A 26,723-nucleotide genomic window follows, 5' to 3' on the forward strand; every position below is an offset into this window, starting at 1 on the left:
GTGCATCTGCATTTTTAAATTTTGTATTTTTCCATGCTTTATGCGTCCTGTAAAATGCCTTGAGAACTTTATGAGGGATGCTGCGTTAAAATGTGCGATTATAAATATGATTTAAATATCCGAAACATTACAGTGATTATTGTTCAATAAGGCAGCACCCATAAAAGGGTTATCTGCATGCCGTGCTCGGGCTCCCACAGCACGGTGCGATGAATTGCTCAGTGCAGGCTGTGTGCTGTTTGTCTCTGCTCCTTCCCACACTCCAGAGATTCCTGACGCGAGGGCTCCGCCAGGGCCCTCATAAATCGCTGAGCAATAAACAGCCCAGGGGATTGGGACACACCTCAAGGAACCTGATTTAATGGCACCACGAGCATCCTTGGCAGTGCCCTACACTGTTCTGAACGCTGCCGGGTCGGTTCCTGCCTGCTCCTGCTCCTGCTCCTGCTCCCCTGGCAGTCACCGAGCAGACCCAGCTCCAGCTGACGAGTCAGCCCCAACGCTGCGCTGGACTGCACAACTCAAACAAGGCTGCATTGCCTTGGCTGTGTGTACCCAAAAACGCCTCATTTTGGATCACTGCTGCGTCACGGGAGAGAAACAGCAGCAGCTCCCTGATGGCAGCGGTGCCTGCACGAAGATTGCTGTTTGAGGGTGCTGCGTGCAGCAACAACCCTCCCTTGCAACGTCCCAGGGACTTGCAGAAGTGTTCCCAGCCCTTCTCAGGGATGAGAAGCAGCAACCACTCAGGCAGGGGGGCCGAAGATGAATGGTGGTGTCTTGGGTATAATGATGGTACCAAATGTGACCCGAAGAGTTAAACGAGGACATTTTTATTTCTTTAATGTTTTACTCTGCTCCTCTGCTGAGGCAATTGCTGGGCACACTGAAGGCAAAAGATGGGCACTTCATACATCTAAGCTGCAACCTTGCCCTGCTGCTTTGGAGACAATAAACAAGGATTCCTAGGCAGTATTTTCTATATCCCAGGAGACCACGCAGGAGGAATATTGAGATGCAGTTATTACAACAATAATGTTCTGACATATTTCAGGAGCTATGACAGTCTCAGAAATGTCACTCTCATTGTGAGAAAATAAGACTGCAGGGGGGGAATCCTGAGATCAAGACAGAAGATGCCAAATTTTGTGCAGGATTCATTACTGAGAGCTACAAGATGTAGTTTCCCAAGGACTGATATACTCCCATGATCTGTAGGTTCCAGATATCATCCCTCTGCCAGGGGACAGTGCAAGCCTGCCCTCAAATCCAGCTCTCCCTCCAGGTGTTGGAGCTCTGCTCACCCCTCTTTCACTCGTGTCCTTGTGGGACTGGGGAGGGGTGGGTCAGCTCTCTCCCCACAACCCTCACTGTATCCCACACAAATCCCTCCTCGCTGTGTCCCACTGCTGCCAGCCCTGTCCCCACATCAGCCTGGCCAGGTCCTGCTCTCTCGTCAGCAGTGGCAGCCAGCTGTAGCTGCGGAGAACAACAACTGGCAGGCACCCTGCTTGGTGCTGGCACTGGCCCCCACTGAGGAGATCCAAATTCCTGGGAACCAAATGTTCCTGTGATGCTGCCTTTCTGCTGCCAATGAAGCTCATGATACAAAGCTAATTGCCTTGTAACTTTCCTTGGAAACCTGAAGGGGAAGTGGATAGGTTGTCTTTATTTACACTCTGATACGCCAAGACTCTGCAGCAAGAGAAGGGGAAAAATATATACAGCAGTAGCCATAAAGGAGGCAAAGTTTGCCCATCTTCACTACAAAGGGGTTTCAGAGGTGTATAAGTGGCTTTTCCTTCATATCAGGACTGTAGGAGTTCTTTTGGCCTCTTCTATCACTGTTAGAATAACAGCAGGCAGAGTTCACTGCAGAGGAGCCCTTGTACAGGCTCCTTCAGGGAAGGACTTCATTTGGAACTTGGTCCCTTTGTACCAAAACTGTGGCCAGTCAGCACCCAGAAAATGGGAACTAAACCCTGTGTGAGAAGAATGATTCCTGTTTTCATTGATTTCCTGTGTGGAAAGGATAAGTTTGACTGAAGAATACCTTAATTTTTCTTTGCCTGCTTCTTCCTCGCCAGTCTACTGCTATCAGCTGACAGCTGACAGTAACAGCAGTGACATTTACATCTTCTGTGGAATTCTTCCAGCCTCAGAAAAGTTGCTTTAGATTTGGCTATCATGTTAGGACTGACTTTTGCTTAAAAAAAAAAAAAACAAACATGAGGACCATTTAATTTTGAGTACTGTTTAAAAATTTCAAGGAGAGCAATTGTGGAAATATAAAATCCCTGTAGGACAGAAGGAATTAAGATTAAAATTCTCTTGGAACGCTTGTGGCAAAAGCCAAACAAGCCACTACCAAAAGTTGGTGGGTGGAAAAGCACATTTTCCTGTGAGGTGGCTGCCCCTGCCATGGGCCAGGATCTGTTTTTACCCATGTAACTGGGAGCAGCCTTATGGGGTTTTCTGGAACAAGAAGGAAAGCACTTGAATCGTGGAAGAGAAGATATGTTTTCAGTCCTCCTGGAGTGGTTGCTCAAGGCCTGCTGACACGGGGAGCACACCTGGGACTCCTCAAACATTTCCAGCCCCCCTCCATGGCTGCTCTCATGCTGCCACAGATTTCTCTCCTTCAAAAGCAGCACAGAGAAATAAAATCTAAAAACGTGGCACTGAAGGGGTTAAAGTCCCACCGTTCTGTCATTCCTGATGGGGCTTTTTCTTTTCTTCTAGTTCATCTTTTCCTCAAAAGAGTAGGCACATTATTTTTACCTTAGGTGTATCTGCTCCACTTGTTTTACTTTTCAGACAGTTACCTGGCTGTAAGCCAGCACTGCAAAATCAAACCCTGCCATTTATTTTAGGATTTGCTTTTATTATTCTTTCCTGAATTTCATTTTTTTTTTCATTTCTTATTACTTATTCCATGCCTTCTTTTTTTAGATTTTTTTTCCCTTTTTCTGTTAGCTGTGTTTGGTTTCTGCCACTCGCTGTTTGGTAGCTCAGCTCTCAGAGCAGAATGAAAAAGCTCCACAGTAGCTCAAGTTATTGATACATTACTGTCACTTCCCTACCACTGAAAAATGCAAGCAGCAAGCAGAAAACCAGCAGATCTGAGTTAGGTCAGCAATGCAGACTCCAGTTCTTTGAGCTATGCCAAGTCACAAGGAATTTGGGTTTGCAAAGGGTACAAGAGGCACTGGGCTTTTTGTAAAAAAAAAAAAATACTCTGTTTATTGAAGCTGAAAGCAATACAATAACAATGAGAATAAGCATGGACATGATGAAAAGCAAACTAAAGCAGCCCAAGTCTCAGCCTGAGCCTAATATACACATCAATTCTTTTTATTCCTAAAAAGAGCAAGAAAGTATTCATAACAGCTGGTCTCAACCCAAAAGTTTGTTTGGATCACTGAATCATGCCCTCATACTCTTTAGGACTATACACAGCTGTCACTGAAATGATCCTGGAAAAATCCCCATCTAATGTTAAGAATTATTTATTTTTCCTTGCTGCTAAACTTATTTTGCTGTTAAAGATGTGCAGGGAAATGAAAAACTGGCGGAGAAACAAAGGCCAATCTTCCAAAAATGGACTCTCCGAATTAGTTTGTTACACTTGTAAGAAGCAGCCTGATTTCTCACACGAGCTGGGCCTCTGTCAGCATCCAGAGCGCTCTGGGGGAGCAGGGAGCCGGGAAAACCTGCAGCGCTCCCTGGACAGCTGCACTCCCATATTCCTGCTGCTGCTGCTGCTGGCTGCGCTGCTCTGCGATGGGAAATCCAAGTCACAGACTCCACTTGGAAGGTTTTTGTCCCTGCTTTTCCCATCCTGCCTCCTAACAGGACCTGTGCCTGCCAGATGGGACAGAGAGCAGCCCGGGGACACTGCAGGGTGCTGCAAGCAGTGCCCACGGGGAAACAAGGACACCCTTCCCAGGAATGTTTTGATTGGCTGATATCCTCAAGTTTTCCCTTAATTCTCGATTTTCCACCATTTTTCCTGTCTTTCTTCTCTCAAGCTGTTGGAGTTCTCTTTGAAGTGCAGATCCAGTGCCTGCCTTTCAGGCCCTTTCCCATAGTCCTGCTGCTGCTGCTGGCTGCGCTGCTCTGCGATGGGAAATCCAAGTCACAGACTCCACTTGGAAGGTTTTTGTCCCTGCTTTTCCCATCCTGCCTCCTAACAGGAGGTGTGCCTGCCAGATGGGACAGAGAGCAGCCCGGGGACACTGCAGGATGGAGTTCTCTTTGAAGTGCAGATCCAGTGCCTGCCTTTCAGGCCCTCTTCCCAACCACACATTTTCCCACTTGCACGGAGGCAATCAAACCTAGGACTGGTATGACTTTGTTGCTTGGGCCTTTCAACATTTAATTCCTCTCTCTGGGATAATTTTCCCTTCTCATGCATGCTAAGAAAGTCTCTAGCCTCAGCCACGTGCACAGCTTTCCCTGTGTCTGGAGAGAAAGGAAAAGGCTGTGGGTGGCTGGAAGAAAGGGTGGGAGGTACAGAGGTCTCCAGCCCACGCTGCAAAGAGGCACCTGTGAGATTTCGGAGCCAGAATCTGTCTGTGTGTGTGCCATTCCACTCCCTGTCTCTCTCCAGGCCACTGACTCATAGCTGCTCAGCAGGGAAATCTGCCTCTGGCCAGTTTTGTAAGCAGAAAAGGACGGCGCTTTCTGTCCTGCACTTCCTGACCTTATGTGCCAGTGTAATATGCACAAGTATGTCAAAGCCATTTAATCTTCATAATCCAAGCAGATTATGCTCAGAACTTCACCCCTATCTGCTCACAGCGTTATCTCCTTTCAAAAATGCCACATGGCTTTTTTTAGTCAAGATTGACCCTTTACAAGACTCATTTTAGTGACCAGTTCTCAGTCCCACCTGCACTGGGGGCACTGTGCACATTTCCACATTTCCACATGGATTTCCACATTTTTTGGGTGCTCTTCTCAAAGTGCAGCCTGGCAGTGACATTTGCCACTCTGAACTTGTCTTTCTGAAATCTGGGGTAGCTGAAAGCAGCAGTGGGGAAATGGTAATTAGTGTCCTGGTTATTGTTTGCACAGAGTAGAAAGTTTATGCCTCCTCTTTTAAAATAGCTTGTTTCAGTGGCCTGTCTTAATTAAGGAGGCACATAACTCCAGAGGAGGGGCAGGAAAGCAGCAAGAGCAAGAAGGACAAGGGGTCCCCCTTCAGTGTCATCTTTTTTTTTTGCAAATTATTGCCAGCCATGCTTGCACAACAAAATTAACAGTCCTGTCTAAAAACCTTGCTGTGGTAATATAGAAAACTTTTGTAATTGAGTTCATCTGCAGCACGTCCATGTGCTGAAAGCCCTCAAATCCAGTTCCTTTTGGCTATTCTTGTACTTAATCCTTGCTGTGAACTGAACGAGGCAATGAACCTACAGAAAAGAATGTTAATAACAATAATAATAATACACATAATCAATAATAAATAATTGCAGATTGCATATAATGAATATGGTATATTCATTATTAGGGCCAAACTGAAGTTACACAGACAACCTTAATCCTGGCATTTCCCAGCTTATTGATGTTTGACTTTGCATCTTTTCTAATGCCCCTTGAATGAAGCTTGCAGTGGTAGCTAATGTAACTAATGAATCATTTTGATGCAATTATTGTAACTTTCCATCGGTGTCTCATGGAGAATTTCACAGCTCTGTCCTTCATGAACAACGAGGATAGAAATTTGCCTGCCTGCATGTTTAAGCTGCTGAGTTTTCATCAGGATGTTTGGAGTTCTGATAGCTTTGGGCAGCTCTGTCACTGCAATTCTTTCACCGTGGTTCAGTACAAGCTGCATCGCCCAGAACAAGAGCTGGGTAACTGATCTGGGTGGACCAAAGCTGGAATAAGCCCTTCATGAACTTGACACTTTTTTATTTTTTCAGATCCTTAATCTGCCTAGGCACACTTTTATCTCTTTTTATTGTCACTGCTGTTTGATGGTTTATTTCCCCACACCCAGGGCTGAAGTGCTGAGCTCTGAATCAGTTTAAAACCTGTGCTGTTCTTATGAATAATGATTATTTTGACAAAAAGCTCATGTCCCATTTTCAAAGCACAAGAAGTAACAGGGATTCCATGTAGGCATGTTCAGAAGTTCTTGGGGTTTGGGTCTTTGTAACTGTGGACACAAAGGTGATCCTGGCCACCTCAGGGTTTCTAAAGGGAAGTCACTGTGGGTGTAAAATGTAGAGATCACATCAAGGGACCCTAACTGGAGACCATGGCACTGCCACTCAGTTCTGGACCCCGCAGTGAAAGAGCACAATGTCCACTGGTAACACTCTGCTGTGTGGGACTGTGAGGATGCCTGAAGTAAAACATCTCACTGAGGCAGCTGTTCAATTAAATCTTACTCTCATAAATCTAATGTCCCCTACTCACACAATTATTTTAAAAAAAAAGAAGTCAAAACACCAGGAGAGAGTATTAAATGTTTGTGTCATATGAAGTTACAGCTGTGCTATTTGTAGTTTACAGTAGATAATGTTACAGCAGACAATAATCTCACCACCTGCTGGAGAAAGCAATTAGAGGAGAGCAGCATTCAATAGCTGTTTTTCTTTGCCACACCATTTTCATTGATGATACATTAGGCCGTGAGACAGCTTACTTTGAATGAAATACAAAATAAACACCCAAAATTTCAAATTCCGATGGCTTCAGGCACATCAAAATTTGAAGAAATTGCAATTAGATAGACTTTGCAGCATTTCAAAGGATTATCTAGCAGAAACTTAAGTCTTGAAATAGGTCAAATATGACTTTAAAATCCTGTTTTCAGTATTTGACTAGTTATTCCAGTATTATCCCACCTTTAGAATAATTTTGCCTGCAGACCACCCCCAGTGAGAAAATTGGTTTTCACAGCATTTCCATTATTACTTGTGAGACAAGTTTCCAGAGGTTTAAAAATTAATTAATAGCAATGTTACTGCAGGTTAGGAATGAATTTCGAATGTTCCTTTCCTGTACTCCTTCCTCAGACATTTTCAACATTCCACTTGGTGGTATTGCCAATGAATTGGAGAAGTTTTCCTCGAACTAGAAACATCACTGGCTCTTAATTACACTCTGTGTGCAAATGTCCTGAAGAAATCTCTGCTAAATAAGCCCATGGACAAGGCTGGGGGCTGTGCTTGCAGTGCTGCTATTGCCATGTAAATTCCAACAATCCTTTTGGAAGGAATCTGGATCCATTTACTTTTATTTAACTCTTCTGTGACTGGTAGTCTGCTAGTTGTACTTTTGTTCTTAATGGCTATCCAGAAATTACACATTATAATCACTTATAATTCATTTTGCACGAATTTATTCCTCAGAAATATTTTTAAGAAAAATGTGGGGGAAAAGTAATGAAGAAAGAGTCTTTTTACCCTTGGTAAGGATACCAGATGCACTGGAAGGAGTACACATGGTGCAGTATTCACATTCTCTAAACAGAGAAAGACATCATTCTCTCTCCCAGGTTTTTTTCCTAGAAAAGCACAGAGAGAAGACAAAAAAATAATTATTATCTCTACTTACTGCTCCTGGTTTTTTTACACATGTAGAACGTGTTATAAAGATTATTTACTTGAAAGAATTTAATAATTAGATTCTAGTGATGGTTGTTTACATTAATTAACCAATCACTCAAAGATGTGTGCTGGCTATCTCAGTCACGAGTTTTTCTTTAATATCTTTTAATATCTCTTTAATATAGTGTCTCTTTAATATAATATAGTTGAAATAAAGCAATTATTCAGCCTTCTGAATCAATAAAGTCAAATACCAGTAGTTTCCTTGCTGGGGGTGCCCTGTTTACCACACACCCAGCAGTAGGTGCACACTCCTGAAGGCACCAACCTCTTCCTCTTTTAATTCTCCACCAAAACAGCTTTGGAGAGCTCTTCCTCTTCTTCCTTAGCACAGCTTTGCTCAGCACAGAGCCCAGGCACATTTGTGCACTGATGGGACGTGGACTGGGGGACCTCCAGCCCCTGGAGTGCAGGGCAGCCCTGGGGGGCTCAGCTGCCCTTGGCATCAGCTGCCAGGCCAGGGCTGCAGAGCCCAGCTCAAGGGGGTCCAGGGATGCTCTTCTCTGCTCCTGGGAGCAGAGGGAATCTGCACGTGGGGAAGCTGAATGCAAACGCTCCACCCCAGCTGGCACCAAAATGTGGGTACCAACATTCACTGCTGCTGCTTGTTGCACTTCTGGGGACTGACAGACAGCACAGGAATCTTTTCTGAAATGCAGAAAGAAATCTGTTTGTCCAAGCTTCGAGGGGGTTTGTTACTAACTCTGCTCTCCTCACATCTCATACCAAGGCTCTCAGCTTTTCCTCTGCTTCTACAAGTACCAGAAGCATGGGAAAGGCACCCAGACTCTGTGCACAGCTTTTGCATCCCTGTCCCGTGTTGCACCATGCCTTCCCAACTGAATTGGAACTCGTTTCCATCCATGGCCCAGTCCGCACACACAGGACAAGATGAAGCTGTCTGTGCCAGTGATGCTGTGCAGAAATTTAAAATTGATTATGTCTTATTTGTCCTCACCAGCTGAAACCTGTACAGGTCTCATGGGAAATGGAGAACATTTGTTGCACAGCTTATTTCTGCTATTCCTTTTCCAACATTTCTTAGCAAAGAATTCAATAGGGCTTGGCTAGTGATGCCCCCTACCCAAATATTTCCTCCTGTTGAAACTGTGCTCAGCTTTACATCCTCAACATTAATTCGTGTGCTGGATCCTCCACTGTTTCTCTCAGACCTTTTGTGGTATTTCCTAGGATGTAATGAAAAGTGCATCCATTCTGCAGCTTTCCACACTGCCCGGGCAGGCTAATTACAGGACACACTCTGCAAGTGTCTTATTAACCATTCATTTCACAGAAATGCAGACAGATGGCCTGAGAATCCTTTCAGCAGGGTCCGATTTTTTTTTTTTCTCTGTACCTAAATTGCCGTGGTTGTTTTTTCATAGCAGTTTTTCATATCAGGAGCAGGATCTCCAGGGGCAGGCCAGTGCCTCTCCCATCCCCAGTTCTCTGCTTTGAGCAACAGTCAGATTTCAAGGTCCTGTCTGTTCAGAGGATGTGTGCCTCTCCTGAGATCTTACCTCTCTGACCACCAATGCCTGAAATATTCAAAGTTTGTGCTTGGACGTGTGCTCATAACATTTCTACGAAGACAAGTCATAATTGATGCAGTCCCTTGTGGAAATCAGGGCATGCTTGCTCCAGTCAATATGTGCCATCAGTAGCTATCAATAGGCTGCAAGGCAGCTGACAGACAGACAGACCTGTCCAATTAGCACTGCCTGGTGTGTCCAACTCTCCTCAGGAACAGCGAGTACCACTCACTGTCTGCTCAGGCTCAGGGAATGCCAGGTGCCTCAAAGTGTGCTCGAGTTTAATTGAAATGAGCACGTTTTATTCAGTTTCTCCACTGTGGTACTTAGAGGCTGCCCCTGATTTGATAGTGTATCCCTTCACACCTTTGAATCTGGGTATCTTTATTTTTTGTCTCCTCAGGGATTTAATATACTGGGGATTTTTTCCCCAAGGTAGTTTTAGGGAATCAGTCTATACCAGGACTTGTCCACATTTAGGGTAGAGATGGATAAACAAATAGCAAATACCCAGAAGACTCATTTGTACACGAGCAAAGGAACAATTCCATGAGCACAATCAGCATTTCGAGGTGGTGTCGAAGCATTCAAAGGCTGTTTCAGTGTGGGAGCAAGGAAGCATCCAAGCCAGGCTCTCCAGTGTGCAATCCTGTGTCCTTCAGCTGACACTCCTGACTCTCCTGTGGCTCCATGCTGCCCTGCAAAGCACTGCCCGGAGGGTTTCCCCTGCTGTCTCGGGAGCAGCAGCAGGGCTGTCTCCTCCAGGGCAGCACTGCAAGGCACTCACCACACACCTGGCAGACAAGGCACCAGCCCCTGCCTTCCTTCCTTCTCCGAGCCTGGGAATAAACAGGGCTGGATCAACCTCTTGAGTTTGAAATTTGCCATCTCCAAGTCAAGGAAGCTCCACATTGCCTCTTAAAGACTGAGAAGTAAATAGCAGGGGAATGTGCTCTGCTGGATGGATTCCTTTCAGCAGGTAGCTGCATAAACTAAATCTTGGCAGTAGAACTTCAAGTGAATGAAGTATTATGGTTGATGGGCTTAAGCCTTTCTTCTGCTAATGCTGTGCAGGAAAGATTGTGACTGAAATAGGTATAATTAGTAAACCGTGATTGAATTCTCAGCATCAAGAAGACAACAACTCTTTCACAGTTTCCACTTTGATGTCATCTCTCATCTGTAAAGCTGTTCTTCTCAGAACCACTTGAAGGTATTTTTCTTTTGAATTGGCTGCTTTAGACTGTCTTTAGTGCTAGATTATCTGTGTCAGGTTTAACACAAGCTGTCTGGATGCAGGATGACTTTTTCTTTTCATGGTAAAACACAGCATTCCTCTAAACTCTGCTTCCAGTTTATGATGAAGGTGCTTCTCGCTTGAATCTTATGTTGCTGATTTCCAAACACCCAGAATCTGGATCAACAATCTTACAATCTTCTGCATTGCTATTTTTGTTTTATTTACACTTCACAGTAACAACTTGGGTGATAATGACTTGCTACAGTCACTGTCTCTCTGCTGACAAGAGCAAAGATCTGTCATCATCTCCTATCTAGTAGCATTTTGCACTTTTGTATCTGCATGTAGTGTATTACCAGCACTTCACAAGTCCTTACTCTCAAGCACTTGTTTTTGGTTGGTGTTTTTTTTTCCTGGAAAAGATATATTCACATTATATGTTGCTTCCTCCACTTGGAGCTTTTCTTGGTGTCTTCCTAGCAGGGTCTCCTGAAACCGAGAGCTGGTTTTTTGCTCTTTTGATGTAATAATACACAAAATACTTTTCTTGTAACTATGCTGCAGAATTGTTGACAACATATGTGATATTTCACCAGAAGGCAAGTTTCTGCCATAACCACACCTTGAATGTTGAGGAAATTGGTTCCATGATTTTATGTCTCAAAATTGGCTTGTTGGTCTAAGTTTTTGAAATGCACACTTTGTACGTGAGTGCTTGGAAAGGTGCTGGCTGGTACCACCTGATTTTCCAGCTCCCTCTGCCTCTGCTTCAGAACTGCAATGAAAACTGCAGAAATTTGTGCATTATGAACAAAAAAAATCAGCAGCATTATGGGAGCAGGAGCACAGGCAGAAGGCATACAGAGAAATTGATGTCGTGGTACCCAAATTTCTTTTCAGCATTCGTTCTGGGAAAGCTACTCATGCAGAAAATACATCAAAAAAAAAGTATGGCAAACCATACAAGTCAGACTTCAACCCCTCCCTAATGTAACCCAGCCTGGCTTGGGGATGAAATTCTGATATTCCAAGTGGATATACGGATTGGAAGCACAGAGTTAACAGGATTCACTTCCTGTCTGTATCTGAGAAAAATCATCTACTAATTTTCTGCTGATCATCTTTTAAAGGAGGCTTTGACATCTAATTAGTTATTTTCTTTTTAAACATCATCTTTTGTCTTTGGAGTATTACAATGTCCCTGTGAAATACGAGAAATCTTGTGGGTTTAGGAGCTTTGTGAATGAGGGGAATAATTAAATGAGGTCACCGTGCTGATGCTTTGTAGCATGACATGGAACTAACACCCACTCCTTGTTTTTTAGAGAACTTAAAAAAAAAAAAAATCCTTAATCTAATTAGTTTCTTTTATCTGGCAAGCAAAGATACCTCCTCTCCCTTCCTTGTGAATGCAACACCTTGAAGACGAGAAGCGTTCCCCGAGGGACTGTGCGGGGTGATGGAGACAAGGCAGGGCTCGCCCTTCAGCCCTGGCCGTGGCAGGAAGGCAGCCGCTGAGCACCCCCGAGACCTCTGAGCTGTTTGCTCCCCTGCAAAAGAAAAGTCACCCGGGCGCTGGAATCAGCTGGCAGCGAGTGTGGATAGACTAATTCTTTGTGTCATTTGGTAAAATACAAGCAGCAGAGCACTGAAAGGAGGAGGGAAGAGCTGTCTGTGAGAGGCCACAGGAAAGCCTGGAGGCAAATCTGCTCGGAGTTCAGACAGAGTTCTGGAAAAGGAGCATTAGGCGTTGCACCCCACACAAAGCGAAGCCCCAGTTTTAATTTTCCTTCTGCCCACTTCAGGGGGATTGTCCCGGGTGGGAGAAGGAAGCACATTTCCCTACCAAACCCTGCTCTGCCCTCTCCTGCCCTGTTCTGCTCCTTCTCCTGCTCTTTTCCTCTGCTGCTCCCTTCACGGGGAGGCAGGCAGAGCGCTGGGGAAGGACGGTGCTGGATTCCCCGGCTGGGCAGGGACAGGGATGCTCCCCCAGGGCCCTGGCATCCATCCCTGCAGGGGGACAGGAGCAGAGGCAGCGCGGGGTGAGCCTGCTGCCTCCGGGGCTCTCCTCTGCCGGCCAAAGGCAGTGATGCTGAAAGTCTTTCCCAGGGCTGAACCGCACCACCGGCATTCCCACTGCACTGAGAGGATTCTCTGCTATTGGGATAAGGATTTAACAAACCTATATGTTAGCCAGGACTAGAATCTGGATGCCTCAGAAGGTGATTTTTATTTTTTTTCCACTGGCTTGGGAGAATCTAAAATTCCACTGCAAGCATCCAAATTTAACATGAGTTTCCTCTACTAGTAGCATGACTTTTAGCTTTTTCTCTTGAAAGGATGAAATTCACCTCTCCATCAAAAAAACCCCACCGAACTCCAAATTTGTTGCCATTTTTGGTGCCAAGGAAGCACAGCTTGTGGCTGAGAGGCCAGAATGAAGCTCGCAGTGCCAGCAGAGCAGAGCAGCTCGAGATGGGGCTCAGCATTCAAACCTCACCTCACAGGACAGGCTCAGGGACAAAGCCGCTCCACCAGACCTCCAAAGCCACGGGAAGGAGCAGCACTGAGTTAAAATAATACAGGGTATCATAATATATATTTTATATCTCTATATAATAATTTTATTTATATATTATATATTATATATATAAGCAATATATAATATTATAATATACATTATAATATTAGTCAAGGTCATGGGTCAGGCACAGGGACAAAGCCACTCCAAGTCCAAAGCCAAGGGAAGGAGCAGCACTGAGTTAAAATAATACAGGGTATCATAATATATATTTTATATCTCTATATAAAATATTATTTTATGTATATAATAATTTTATTGATATATTATATATTATATATATAAGTAATATATGATATTATAATATACATAATTGCAGTTATGTAAAGGTCATGGGTCAGGCACAGGGACAAAGCCACTCCAAGTCCAAAGCCAAGGGAAGGAGCAGCACTGAGTTAAAATAATATAGAATTTATACATACATATATATATATATATATATATATGTATATATGTATATGAGTATATATATATAAAATATATACTATTATTTTTATATCATGTATATAATAATTTTATTTTTGTATTATATACCTATATAAATAATACATAATATTATAATATGCATAATTACAATTATGTAAAGGTCATGGGTCAGGCACAGGGACAAAGCCATTCCACTAGACCTCCAAAGTCCAGGAAGTCCTCCTCCAAATTTAAGGGAAGTAGCAGCATTGAGTTAAAATAATACATATTATATATATAACATAAAATTTTATATTTATAGTTTATTTATATATTTATAATCTTATATATATTATTGTATATATTATATCTAGTATATTATAATATAATGTATTTTATTATATATTTTTGTATATATTTGTAAAATAATGTATTTTATTATATATATTTATTATATATTATAGAATTATAATATATAATTCTAATTTATTTATATATCTTATATTTGTATATTATATAATATTATTATGTTAAGTAATATATATTATATAAAATAATATATAATGTTTTAATATACATAATTTTATATAAATATAAATAATATATTCTATATTTTATATATATAGCGAAAGCAAAGGTTTCCCACTTCCAAGCAGCCCCATGCCTGGGAGCCCTGGAAGCTGGGGCAGAAAGCTGGGGCAGTGCCACGGGGAGCTGGTGCTGAGGTGCAGCTGCAGACAGACAGACAGACAGACAGCCAGACAGACAGACAGGCAGGCAGGGAGTGCTGCAGAGCCCCTGCCACAGGGAAGGGTGGCTGTGCATTGCAGACTCCTCCTGCTGCTCTGGTGGCTGTCACATTTCACACCACACCTCTCCCTTTCACAGGCACTCCGGCTGGATTAAACGGATTAAGAGCTGCTTGATAAATATGAATGGAGTTGAGAGTTGATGTGGAAAAAGGTTTTCACTGTTTCTTTCTCTATGAATGAATCATGAACCGAAATTTCTTCAAGTGCATTAGAAATTAATTCCTGGAGATTCTTTTTTTCCTCCGCAGGCTGGAAAACTGAATAGCCAAATTTTGTAATGGGGAGAAAAATTTATCTGAGCATCTCTTGCTTCAAATTCAAACCCTAATTTCTAGCTAGCAATATTCACTATGTAGATTATTCCAATAAAACAACATAACACTGCAATCTATTTCAACTAAAAGGGTCTACTTAAAGGAAGAAAAGGTTCAGATTTGCTAGCATGTTTTTGCTGTATCAAATTACTCCATCTGATCAAGCCTCCCCAGGGCTGTGCTGCACGCTTTCACTGCTCCAAAGCTGAGAAAAAATTATGCTAAGGAATTGGCCTGCAGTTTTTTGGGGGTTCTTTGTTGTTTGGTTGTGGGTTTTTTGTTGGTTTTTTTTTTTTTTTTTTTTTTTTTTTTTTGGTTTTTGGTTTTTTGGAATAACAGGCTGCTGCCCCAAGGTTTGGCAGTGTTGGTTTACTCTATTCATAAACTCACAGTAGATCTCCCATATGTGGAGATATGTACATACAGATATTTATGGATATGTAAACTTGAGATCTAATTTTATACTGGAAGCACCTTACAAATTCACAATTGTTTGGGTCTAACCGCATGTGTAGGATGGCCAGTAAAAGTGGTTTTTTGTGGAATTTGTTCTTTTTCCTTGCACTGAAGGTATGCATCAATTCCTGGCTAAAAACAAAAATACCATGAGCATAATCACAAACTTCAGAAAGTCCCTAGCATGTACAAAAAATCTCACACATAATGAGCAAAATCTTGGGAATTTTGTTCTTGTTTTCTGAGGAAATGGGGCTCGCCTCGGTGTCCCATTTAGGGATCTGTGGAGCTGTTTGTCTGCCACCACCCCCACGTCCTTCCCCAATAAGGTGTGAACACGTTCCTGCTGCCAGCCTGCTCTGCCAGGAGTCTGCAGGATCGTGGGATGGGGAAAAGCAGCAGCAAAGGAGCCAGCACTGACTGTCAGATCGTGACAACCTCTCCTTGCCCAGCTGAGAGTGCAGGGCAGGGCTCGGGACACAAAGGGCCAGGGAGCCCCAAACCTGATCCCACAGCCTGTGTCCTTCGGAGTGACAGGGAATGGGAGAGCAGGAAGGTCCTCAGAACAGCTCTGGAATCAGCTCTGTGCTGGGAATGGCTCAGAACAGCTCTGGAATCAGCTCTGTGCTGGGGCTGGCTCAGAACAGCTCTGGAATCAGCTCTGTGCTGGGAATGGCTCAGAACAGCTCTGGAATCAGCTCTCAGCTGGGAATGGCTCAGAACAGCTCTGGAATCAGCTCTGTGCTGGGAATGGCTCAGAACAGCTCTGGAATCAGCTCTGTGCTGGGAATGGCTCAGAACAGCTCTGGAATCAGCTCTGTGCTGGGAATGGCTCAGAACAGCTCTGGAATCACCAGTTGGTTCTGCCAGGAGCAAACCCCAGCAGGCCGGATGGGTCAGTGTTGAGCAGGGCCCAGCGTGGTACCTGTGGATAAATACAAATCCAGAACTCAGACTGACAGGGATGTGGGGATGCCTGTCCCCATGGGCTGCATGCATTTGGGAATTGAGAGTGCACAGAGCAAGGAAGCTGCTGGGAGGTTTGGAGCAGCACTGCTGAGCAGAGGCCAGCGCAGGAAGAGCAGGTGGATGTGGATTTATGTCCCAATATAGAGCCCAGAGCCCAGTGAGCCCAGATTTTAGCTCACGTGCCAAAACGTGGCAAAGACAAGCCATAGAAATGAAACCTGGATTCCACATGAACCAAAAAAACACCCCACCCCATCTTTTCAAACAATTCTTTAGCCATTTTTAAAGCTGAAGCTTGGATAAGACAAATACACCCATGGAACGGACATGCCAGCAGAATTCTGCCTCTGGTGAAAGCAGGTGAGTGGGAGCAGCTCCAGCAGAGAGGAGCTGGACGCAGAGAACCACGCCTGGTGCTTTTCTCACAGCACTGTAAATGGCTTTTTTCGGAGTATAAACTCGTGTATCCATCAGCATCAGGGCCCCTTCCCCAGGGTGGGGGGCTCCTTGGATGATGAAGTGCAGGGCACTCGGGGGGCAGGGGGAGCCCCCTCAGCCCCTTTCCCTGCTCCCGCTCCCCAGGCAGGGGATGCCCGGCACTGCTCCCTCCTGCACCGGGGCACGGTGCTAATGGGGCAGAACAAATGGAGGCAGTGTCCTGCCTAATCCTGATCCCCCACTGACACTCACCAGCACCGGCTCCAATTCACCGTTTGTCACACGCTTAATTCAGGCCAAGTGGGAGGGTGTGGAAGAATTACTCCTTCAGTCCCTGCATTTCTTAAACAGTTGTCATCCTCCAAGACAAAACTCTGTGGTAATTCCCCCTGTTTTTGCTACTGCTATTTCTCAGCAGGATTTGCTGCCTGTTCTTGCAGGGGGTCAGCCAGACTTTGTCTTTCTCACAGTTTCGATTTCCTACTGGGATTAAGGGTCTAGCGTATTTCTGCAACAAATCAACCGAACCTAAAATAAACAAACCTTGTGAACACGGCTCTGGTACGTGCCTGCGTTTTTGGAGCCAGCTGAAAGGCTTTGGTAAGGTGTTCCAGAGGGAAACTGAGGCAAATATGTGGTTTTAGTGAATGCTCATCAAAGTTAGGGCACATTTTGTAGTTTGTGAGGCTTATTTTTTTAGGATGTGAACTGTTTCTTCAGATGTGTTTTTTCCCAGCCATGCACTCAGAAATGGTACTTTGCATTACTTTGAAGAATCCCAGGGTACCCTGCAGACAATGAATAATAATTTGTCACTGCAAATTTATGACAGAAAGCAGTACAGATTTATCTACAGATTGAAAATCCCAGATGTTGCTCCACGATACTTATTTTCACACCTCCCTCTTTTCACCCCAGGAGTTTAGTGATGCCTTCTCTGGCCTGAGGGCTCCTCCCTGAAATCCTGGTCTTGCTGCTGGTGATCCCAGCAAGGTGGCCTGTCCCCAAAGGGAGGGGACAAGAGGCAGGTTCCCACGCAGGTGGTGGCAGAGGCTCAGCCTGTCCTGCAGGTCACTGACAGCCCCTTCCTGCTCCCTGCTGGCACCCCTGGCCCCCCTCAGCCCCCCTGCTTTCCCACGGGCTCCTCTTGCCTTCTCTGGGCTCTTCTGCCTCTCAGTGCAGGGGGAATGTGGAGCCAGGCTGGGCAAGCAGAATCCTGAGCAGCACCCCTCAGGTGTGCCGGGAAACCTGCTCCTGCCCCAGGACACTGCACAGCAACCAAACCGTGCCCACGCATTCCCAGGCCAGGGAATGACCTGCAAACCAGCACACCCACCCAAGGAACGGCCTCTGGCTCGTCCCCTGTGGAAGGGATGCACTCACAGCAGTGCAACACCAGCACTCACCTGCAGCTCGCATGCCTGTCTCAAGGGAAACATCAACTGCTGCTTATCAATAAACAGAGAACTTTGTGGAGAGGAGCAGAAATGTCTCCACAGTGCTGAGTGCATTTGAAATGGGAAACGGGGTGAAACTTTCACAGATGTGACGAAATGAAGGACTGGTAACAGAAACAAGGGGCTTGACAATGGAACACGAGGTTATTACTGGCCCTGGGGTGGGAAGGTTTGTATTGCCACCTCTGCGTGCTGTCACAGTGCCCCTGCAGCGATGGCCCTGCACAGCAGGGCTGTGGCAGCGTGGCAGTGTGCTGTGCAAGAGGAGCAGCACTCAGGCTCTTTGCTGCAGCAGGTGTGATCAGGAATTGCACCCAGGGGTGCCTGTGCTGCTGGGTGTGACTTCCAGGCCAGGTGCTCTCTGTGCTCAGAAGCTTTGGGGTGCAGAGCTAGCTCCTCTTCCATTCAGGACTTCATCCTCCGGGCAAAGGCACAGGTTTGAGAGCAAAGGCTTTCACTTGGCTCAGACATAACTATTTCCATGGAAATGTTCTGAATTTGAAAGGTCTTTGACTGAAGTTCTTGACATGCTTTCAAAAGATCAAGTGTCACAAAAAGAGGGTACTTTTGATCTCATTAACGAGCTAAGTGAACAATAGTCTAAACACAGAATAGCATTTTCATGATTTAAATTTTTATCAGGCTGTTTCAAACTGAAAGGTTGATTAATTTGAATAGGATTTCTACCATAAATGGGAAAAGTGTCCAAATTTTGTTACCAATACATTTCTCAGTTGAAATGCTCTGGAGTAAAAAGACAGTTAATCAGGTAACTAAAGCCAAATCAGGCCAGCCTGCACTATTATCTTCTGTCTCATTCATAAGTGTCCCTTAAATTCATTTCCAAGTGTTTATGGGCAAGCAGAGATGTTCAACATGAAATGGCAGCTCTTTGTGCAAATTTGTGTAAATACTTCGTTATTCGTATCAGCTATAAATTACAGCTAATTTGAAGTCCTGTCTGAAAAACTTTGTTACAAAAGCTGTCAGACATTAGTTCAAAAAAAAAAAAAAAAAAAAGAGAGAGAGAGAGGAGAAAAAACTCTCTTAGATTAATGTCACTGAATTTAATCAAAAATGTCTACTGCTTAATAGATAGAGACCTGAAGAAGCTGCAGAATTGTAAGACGTGATTTCTCACTTTAAAAAGATGAGTTTCTGTTGGTCTGACTGTGTAAGGTTGTCCTCAACTAAGCATAATTTTGACCCAAAAAGTTTAAAGGGTTGAAATAAAAATGCAAATCTAAGTGCTGGACTTGTAGCACAAAAGGTTCTTTGGAAGGCAGTGAAATGCTAAATATCCCATTGTTATCTTCTGATTTTTGTTTTCTTACTGGGAGCTTTGCTTGTTTTCCTTGCTTTTCTCCCTTTTTCATTGTTTCAGTGTTTCCTTTATCCTGGAAATTCGCTCTCTTTAGCATGAGTCAATAATCCTGTACCTACTTGAAACACAAGGACCTTTCCTAATCAAGAAGAGTGGTTTGTGTGTTATGCTGTGTCCTGCATTTGGATAACAATAGAAAATTAATAACAAGCCGTGAAAGGAAGCTAATATGTTTTGTTTTGTAAGATTATGAAGTTGATCAGCTTTTTTGAAATTAATTTTATCACTGACATCCTGTAGCAATAAACGATCCGATCTATAATACATAATTAGCCATCATTATTATTGTACCCACGGTTTGTAACTCCACAGGTGATTTCCTATTCATTGTGAGCTAGGACAGACATTCAGCAAGCACAATAATCTGCACAGTGTCAGTTTGTAAACACAGCTACAGCACCAAGGGAAGCTGAGGGGACTGGAAACAAAAACCCCAAAGTTTCTGCAATTTGTGGCTGAGTTTCCATGACACTGGAGACTGAGGCACACGAAGTGTGTGCCCCACTTTGCTCCTCTGGGTTCTGCCAGTGGCAAAGCCTGCCTTCCTGAAGGGTTTTCACAGTCCTGGATGAAAGGCTCTAAGTCCAGGGTATTATTATAGTTATAGCTCTGCTTTCCTAAGTCTTTGCAAGTTGATAATGCAGTGTGAGCTGCTGGAAATTGAGAACATTTGCTTGCAAATAATCAAGGATATTTGCTTCAGCAGCCCTACCTCTGCTCATCTCTGTCTGCCACTCTAATGGTAGGTAGGAAGATGCATCTCTGCTGCATTAGAGCAAGAGTTATTTGCCCTCTCCAAAAAAGCAAGAGATTATTCTTCAAAGTAAACTGAGGATGGCATATGTTTTCCCCTTTATGTTTTTCTTTTTTACATTAGTTTGGGAAAACTGTGAGCTTGAACATGAACTTGCAGGGTCTGTGGACATGAAATTCAGTGGGGGAGCAACACAAATAAAACCAGAGGAGACAGAGTTCTCTCCCATGAGCTGGAACCTCACAACGATGTTCCTGCATTTTAGTTGTTTTGAACACAGATTTCTAGAGCAAAGTGAAAGCAAAAGATATTTCAGATGGCATATAGTAAAGAGAAGATCAGATCAGTAAGGCCTACTCTGTATACAGAGATCTGCTGGTTGAAAGGCAGTACAATGCCAAAAATAATTTCAAAGCAGTGCTGGGACACACAGAATCACAGAAGGGGGGTTGGATGAACTGCCAGAGGTCATCTGCTCCAGCATCCCAAAAATCATGTCTGGAGGGAAGTTGTTTAAGGATAGAGACTCTGGACAAACTGTTCCTCTGCTCAGTCACCCACACAGCAAAAAAAGAATTTCCTAATGCTCAGATAGAATGTCCTGTGCATATTAAATTCACAGGCTTGTTAAATCCACTCTGTTTCCAACTGCATGTCAACACCTTGTTGCTGGATTCCCCCTCTCTGTTAATTGTATTTAAAAGTAAATATTCTCTGTGCAAACAGGTATCTGATTTCCTCACAGCTACTAGCAAAATGAGCACTGATTTGATTGCAGGATGGGGAAACAGACCAGCCATTATTCAGCAGAAATAAGCTGCACGTGGCAGGTGGAATTCTTTGGGGTAAGGCTTCCAAAAGTGATGCAGCTCTCAGCACTCACTCACCCTCTGACTGTACCCAGCTGAAATATTTGTCCTGGTTTAGGAGAGAAAGAGGGTCCAGCCTCCTCTTGGCTGGGAGAAGCAAAGTGGAATATTCCCCACAAAGGTTTTCTCAGTTCCATAGATGGATGGGAGCTCAGCTGGCACACAACCCTCAGAAGTTCTTCACCTGCCATAAATGATGCAGCTGGGGGGTGACTCAGGAGAGCTGGCCAAAACATTTTTGGGCTATTTCCCTGTGCAGACCAAGGGAAAAACAACCATCAAACACTCCAAAGACGTGGGGTCTGACACCTCCCCTGGCAGTTTCCATGGTGTCCAGTGCTCCAGCCCTTAGGACTTCAGAGAGGGGAATTTGTAACATCCCAGCCAAGGGGAAAAGCATCATCTCCAGGCCATAAACCAATTTTCTCCTGCTCTGAAACATGGAGTGATTATCCTCGCTGTGCTTCCATGCTCTGAATTTGGCAGGTGTTCTAGAAAAGTGGAGCTCTCCTTTATCTCTCCTGGCACCCTGAGAGCAGATTTAAGGTCCCCCTGTGAAGCTGGCGTTGACATTCATGGGAGGTTTGGGTGTGACTTCAGCTCAGTGGGCAAAAAAAGTTCCTCTTGTTTAGGCTTCTTAATCCAAGCACACTTCTATATTATTTGGCTAAGGCAGGTACATATTCTAGATCATTCACAAATATCTGAAGGCAGCACAGTAGTACCTAAGTTAAATCTTTTTGACCTGTTTTTAGTCCATACTGTGACCAATGTACAGCAATACAACAAGGTAAAGGTTTGAAAGGGGGTGCAGAGAACTTTACAGTTTATGCACCCATTGATAATTTTTAATCTGTTTTCATACCCTCAGAATAATGTATATCTAAACATACCTTGCTATTTATTGTCAGCACCTTCATAACACAGCTTTTTTAAGAGCTAACAGCTTCAGCACAGGTTTTCCTTGAATTCCTAAAAAACAAAAAAGAGGTTGGCAGAAGAATGTGAATGATTTAAGAACGAGATGCTTTCATCTCCTGAAACATTTCAAACATGCTGAAAAATAGATTGCAACACTAAAAAAATAAAGACTTAAAAATATTTAAAATAAGTTCCTTTTCCTTTTGCTTGAATTACTCTGCAAAACCTGAGACCTAAAACTCCTCAAAGTACTTGCACTGTAATTTCTTGCTTGGGTACTTTCAAAAGAAATCCCATTTTCACTTAAAGTATGTCAAGTACACATTTGTTTATATATTTTAACAGAAGGAACTAGAGCAGGCAGCAAGTAGGATAAAAGCACCTGCAAACATTCCAGACTGCTATCCTTCTTACTTAAATTTGAAATATTCACCAAGGACTTGTCAAAATGTCCCATTCAGCATCACTGTCCAGCTCTGGCTCTATTTTAAAGAATAAGATTTTCAACTTTCCTTCTCTTTAACTTCTGTTTTCAGAGGTTATCTTTATCTCCCATAAAGATTGCAGCATCAGTCGTCCATTGATTTTGTGGCACTACTTCTGCTGTGGAAGGTACATGTTTGATTTTTAATTATTTTTTCATAGACACCGATATTTTTATAAATGTAAATATATATACATACACACACACACACTCTTAGCTGTCACTTTGAAATGTACATGTCTCTTTCCAAGACTCTGAGAGCAAAATAAATTAGTGAGGGGGCTCCTAAAAGAGGATGGCTAATGACTGCAGCAGACAGAAATTTGGAAAATCAGGATTTATGGTGGCTTCAGTTCAGACTTTGATTTTACTGCTGGAGCAGTTTTGGCATGTTTTGATTTTGCTTGGTGTCCCTGAGTGTGCAGAAGGAAGTGTGGCAGGGCTGGGCCCGAGGTGCTGCACAGCACAGGGCAGGACTGGTGACATTCTGCCAGTTTGATTTTAATACCTGCCACATCTGTGGCATCCCCAAACAGCCTCTAATTTAGCTCAAACATCATAAAGATATTCAGTGTCATAAAAGCAACATTTTATTTAACCTTCCTGTAACAACTTTAAGAACAGTAATCTGTTAGAGTAGGCTGCATGTCTGGCACATGATAGTGGATGAGAATGAGTAATCAAATCTTAAATATGTATTTGTAGCAATATTGCCTCAAAGTTTTTGCAAACATGGCTAGAAGTATGGGATGGGAAGAAATAAAGGCAGAGAAAGCAAAATAACATTTCATTGTCCTTAGCTGGGGGCTGAAAGAAGAGTTTCCCAGGACATCAACAGCTGTTTCTTTTGTTGCTGCACATCACTGTAAGCCAAGACAAGCAAAACCAAAGCCACAGCACCCCAAATCTAAGGAAAATCTGATTCCACAAAGATTAGCACACAAAGCTTAAACAGGAGGAAACTAACTAAATAGGGGGCAACTAATTGTATTTATTATTAGTTTATTTTTCCTGATTGTCTGGGGTTTTCTATTTCTTTACTATCTACTTGACATATTCTTCCACAAAGTAAGAAGAAGTAAATTATATCTATGCCTCAAAGAAGCCCAAAGACAATGAAGAACCTCAGGAGAGGACTTTTTATAGTGCTAAAACCCACAATTTCTTTGTTCCTGTGCTAAAACCCTCACTTTGTGGGTTCTGTGAGCTGAAATCCACACTTTGTGGATTCCCTGTGCTGAAATCCACACTTTGTGGGTTCTGTGAGCTGAAATCCACACTTTGTGGGTTCCCTGTGCTGAAATCACACTTTGTGGGTTCCCTGTGCTGAAATCACACTTTGTGGGTTCCCTGTGCTGAAATCACACTTTGTGGGTTCTCTGTTTCCTCAATTTCCTCCCATGTTGCTCCGACACATCGCTGTTAGAATGACAAAATGATAAAACTGGTGCAGTGAGAAGCTGCTTCAGTCTGGCCTGAACACTTTTGGGCTGGAACTGAGAAGGGTATGAGCTCTCAGAGCTGATGAGCCCTTACTCTGGGCATGTTTTTGGGGCTGTTCATGGAGCTGATGTCCTGCCCTTCAGAGCAGCCACTGAACTGAGCCTGAGGACACTCAGCTTTGCCCCTCTGTTACATAAATACCTTACTGTAATGGTAAGAGGGCTGAGATGGAAAAAATGAGACAAAAGCACTGCATTTTTACATGTGTGAATATGCATCATTCTTCTTTGTCAGACTCATAAAGCAAAGGCAAAATCATGTCACAGTTTTGCAGGGGGAAAGGAGCACTAAGACCTTTTTTGCCATGCTTCCCTCTAAGTGCTCTTGTGCTCAGTAACATCTGGCTAAAGCTGCCTGTTACCTGGGATGGAGCTCAGCTCCTGCACCATCTCACACTGGCTGCCTTGAGCCTGTTCTTTGCCAGACTTCTCCAGTGCTTTGGCTTAGATCTCTACAGACCAAACTTGTGCAAAAGGAACCCATTCTTCACAGGGACGACTGGATTTCTCCATGCCATGAAATGCATGCCACCTGGAAGACGGCATTTTCTGTGTTTGAAACAAGGACCGAGGTTATGGCTGCACAAGACTGGCTGAGGAGGATTTATCAGCTGAGGAACTGATGGAGGGAATGTGTTGGTGGTTCCAGCAAGGGCTGGGATCCTGGTTTCTTTCCCAGGTTTTTCAGGGACTCACTAGGGTGCCCTCTGGCATGCCTAGGTACGTTCACTTTCATCTCTGTAAAATGGGTTTGTATTTATCCACCTCGCACCCCGTTTCAATACAAAACCTTGAATATCTGTGAAGGAATTTGCACAGCAGCACTGTAATGTAGTGCATGCTCTTGTGATAATGGGGAACAGCCCTGTAATGGGTTAGGGTTTTATTTTAATTAGAAGAAACCCAAAAGAACAATAGTGAATCAAGCCACTTTTTCAATTTACTATTAACTTACTAATTTAACTAAGACTAGAATTTGCCCCGGTGTCAGATTCCAGAATATTCATAAATAATGACATAAATAGCGAGCGCAGAATTAAGCAATTAATGAGCTCTTTTTACCACATGAAAGGCCCTGATAGAGCCCCTTTAGCTGCTGCTAATGAGAAAAGCAGACAGCTTCTCCCACAGGCAGTCTGTCGGCTCTCTGCAGGCAGTGCATGAATTTTGGTCGGGGCACCCACGGGCACAGGGGGGGCACAGAGTGCCAGAGCCACAGGAGCTGCCCGAGCCACACCAGGCTGGCCACCAGGCCACAGCTCTGCTGCACAGTTCAGCAAACTCAGGTGAAAAGGCCAAACTCAGAGTCTTGGGAAACACCATTTTTTGGCGCTTCGAGTTGGTTGTATGAGATTTTCCTTCCTTGCCACATGAATCCACTTTGTGGGAACAGACTTGAGCAGAAGAAAAGCCAATTATCTGACAACTTAAAAGGTGGGGGGAGTTAAAGCACTTGCTAAACAATAATGGAACTAATGTTGAATAGCATGCAATTAATATTTATAACATGCAGCAATATTAACAGCAGAATTAACTTATTTTTGTATGTCTGACAGCTCTCTAGTTGATTAAGAATTGCATTATGGTACTTTGCATATTTCCCATGCAAATACAGTATTATTTGCAGAATTATTTTTATCCTTAATTGAGGCTTTGTTTGGAAATCACTGTTTTCTCCTCTGCTGAAGCTCTGTAAATGATCTTATTAGGGATGTGATTTCTTTCCCTATCACTTTCTCACACAAATTTATATTAAAAACATTTACATATCATGTATATCTAAAAGTGCAAATGACAGTCTAGTCGGGTTTGTGGAAAGAATCAGTGCAGAGGATGCCCAAGTTCCCCAGGAAATCATGGGAAATGCGCTCAGCCTCATTTCCACGGGACACCTATTGCACCTTTGCACAGCTGAGAACTTTGTTAAACCTGGTTTTATCAGCTTTGGGGAAAGATGAAGGCAAGGGAAGCAGAGAAAGGGGCTGGAGCTGCCCCCTCAGCTCCACAATCCCCAGGGCTGTTGGAGCATCCCCCAGCACCATCCCAGTGGCAGCCAGAGCTAAATGAAATCTGGCTGTAATGGCAAGAACAACTAAGAATAATAACTTACTTCATCCAAAAGATCATTTCAGAGGAGGAGTGGAAGCCTCCATGACATAAGTCATTTCAAATTTCCCTGGCAAAAGCATGAGGCAATAACAGGCTGAACCCTGCACTGATTCAGTGTGATGATATCAACTTTTCTTCCTCCCACTCTGTGAGTCTGTGCTAAAGGTCTGCACTGCCCTAGGAGAGAAAACAGGATAAAGGTGGAGGGAGGCAGAGGGAACAGACAAGGAGGCATTTGCTGGTGCTTTTAAATATTTCTCCACCTTTATCATGATCTTTTCACTTACATCCAGCCCTGCTTCCAACAAGAAGGAAACAAAAAGGATGAATGGGCAATGAGAGCTTATCTCTGTCTCTACTTTCTTACTTTTCTCCTTGGATGAAATTCAGATGCCAGGCTGTGAAAAAAAAAAAAAAAACCCCAAAAAAACAACAACAACAACAACAACAACAAAAAAACAACAAAACATCTTCCTGTTGCCAGTTTTTCACGCACTCCAGACACAGCCAGGGTGGCATGTTTTGGATCTACATCTGTATTTTCCTGCTCTTTTGGCACTCCTTTTCTTCCAAGTGATTTACATTATTTTAGATTCTGTAGAAACAATAACTACCAAGCTATTTAGAACTTTCTATTAAAGAATAATAATCACACGTTTTGGATCTACATCTGTATTTTCCTGCTCTTTTGGCACTCCTTTTCTTCCAAGTGATTTACATTATTTTAGATTCTGTAGAAACAATAACTACCAAGCTATTTAGAACTTTCTATTAAAGAATAATAATCAGATTTTCTATAAATCACAGTAAAAAAAAAAAAAAAAAAAAAAAAAAAGCTGTGGGGGAAAAAAAAAAAACAACCCCCCCCGGC

The sequence above is a fragment of the Pyrgilauda ruficollis genome, unplaced genomic scaffold (genome assembly GCF_017590135.1).
Source record: "Pyrgilauda ruficollis isolate IOZ18807 unplaced genomic scaffold, ASM1759013v1 scaffold66, whole genome shotgun sequence".
Lineage (NCBI taxonomy): Eukaryota > Metazoa > Chordata > Aves > Passeriformes > Passeridae > Pyrgilauda > Pyrgilauda ruficollis.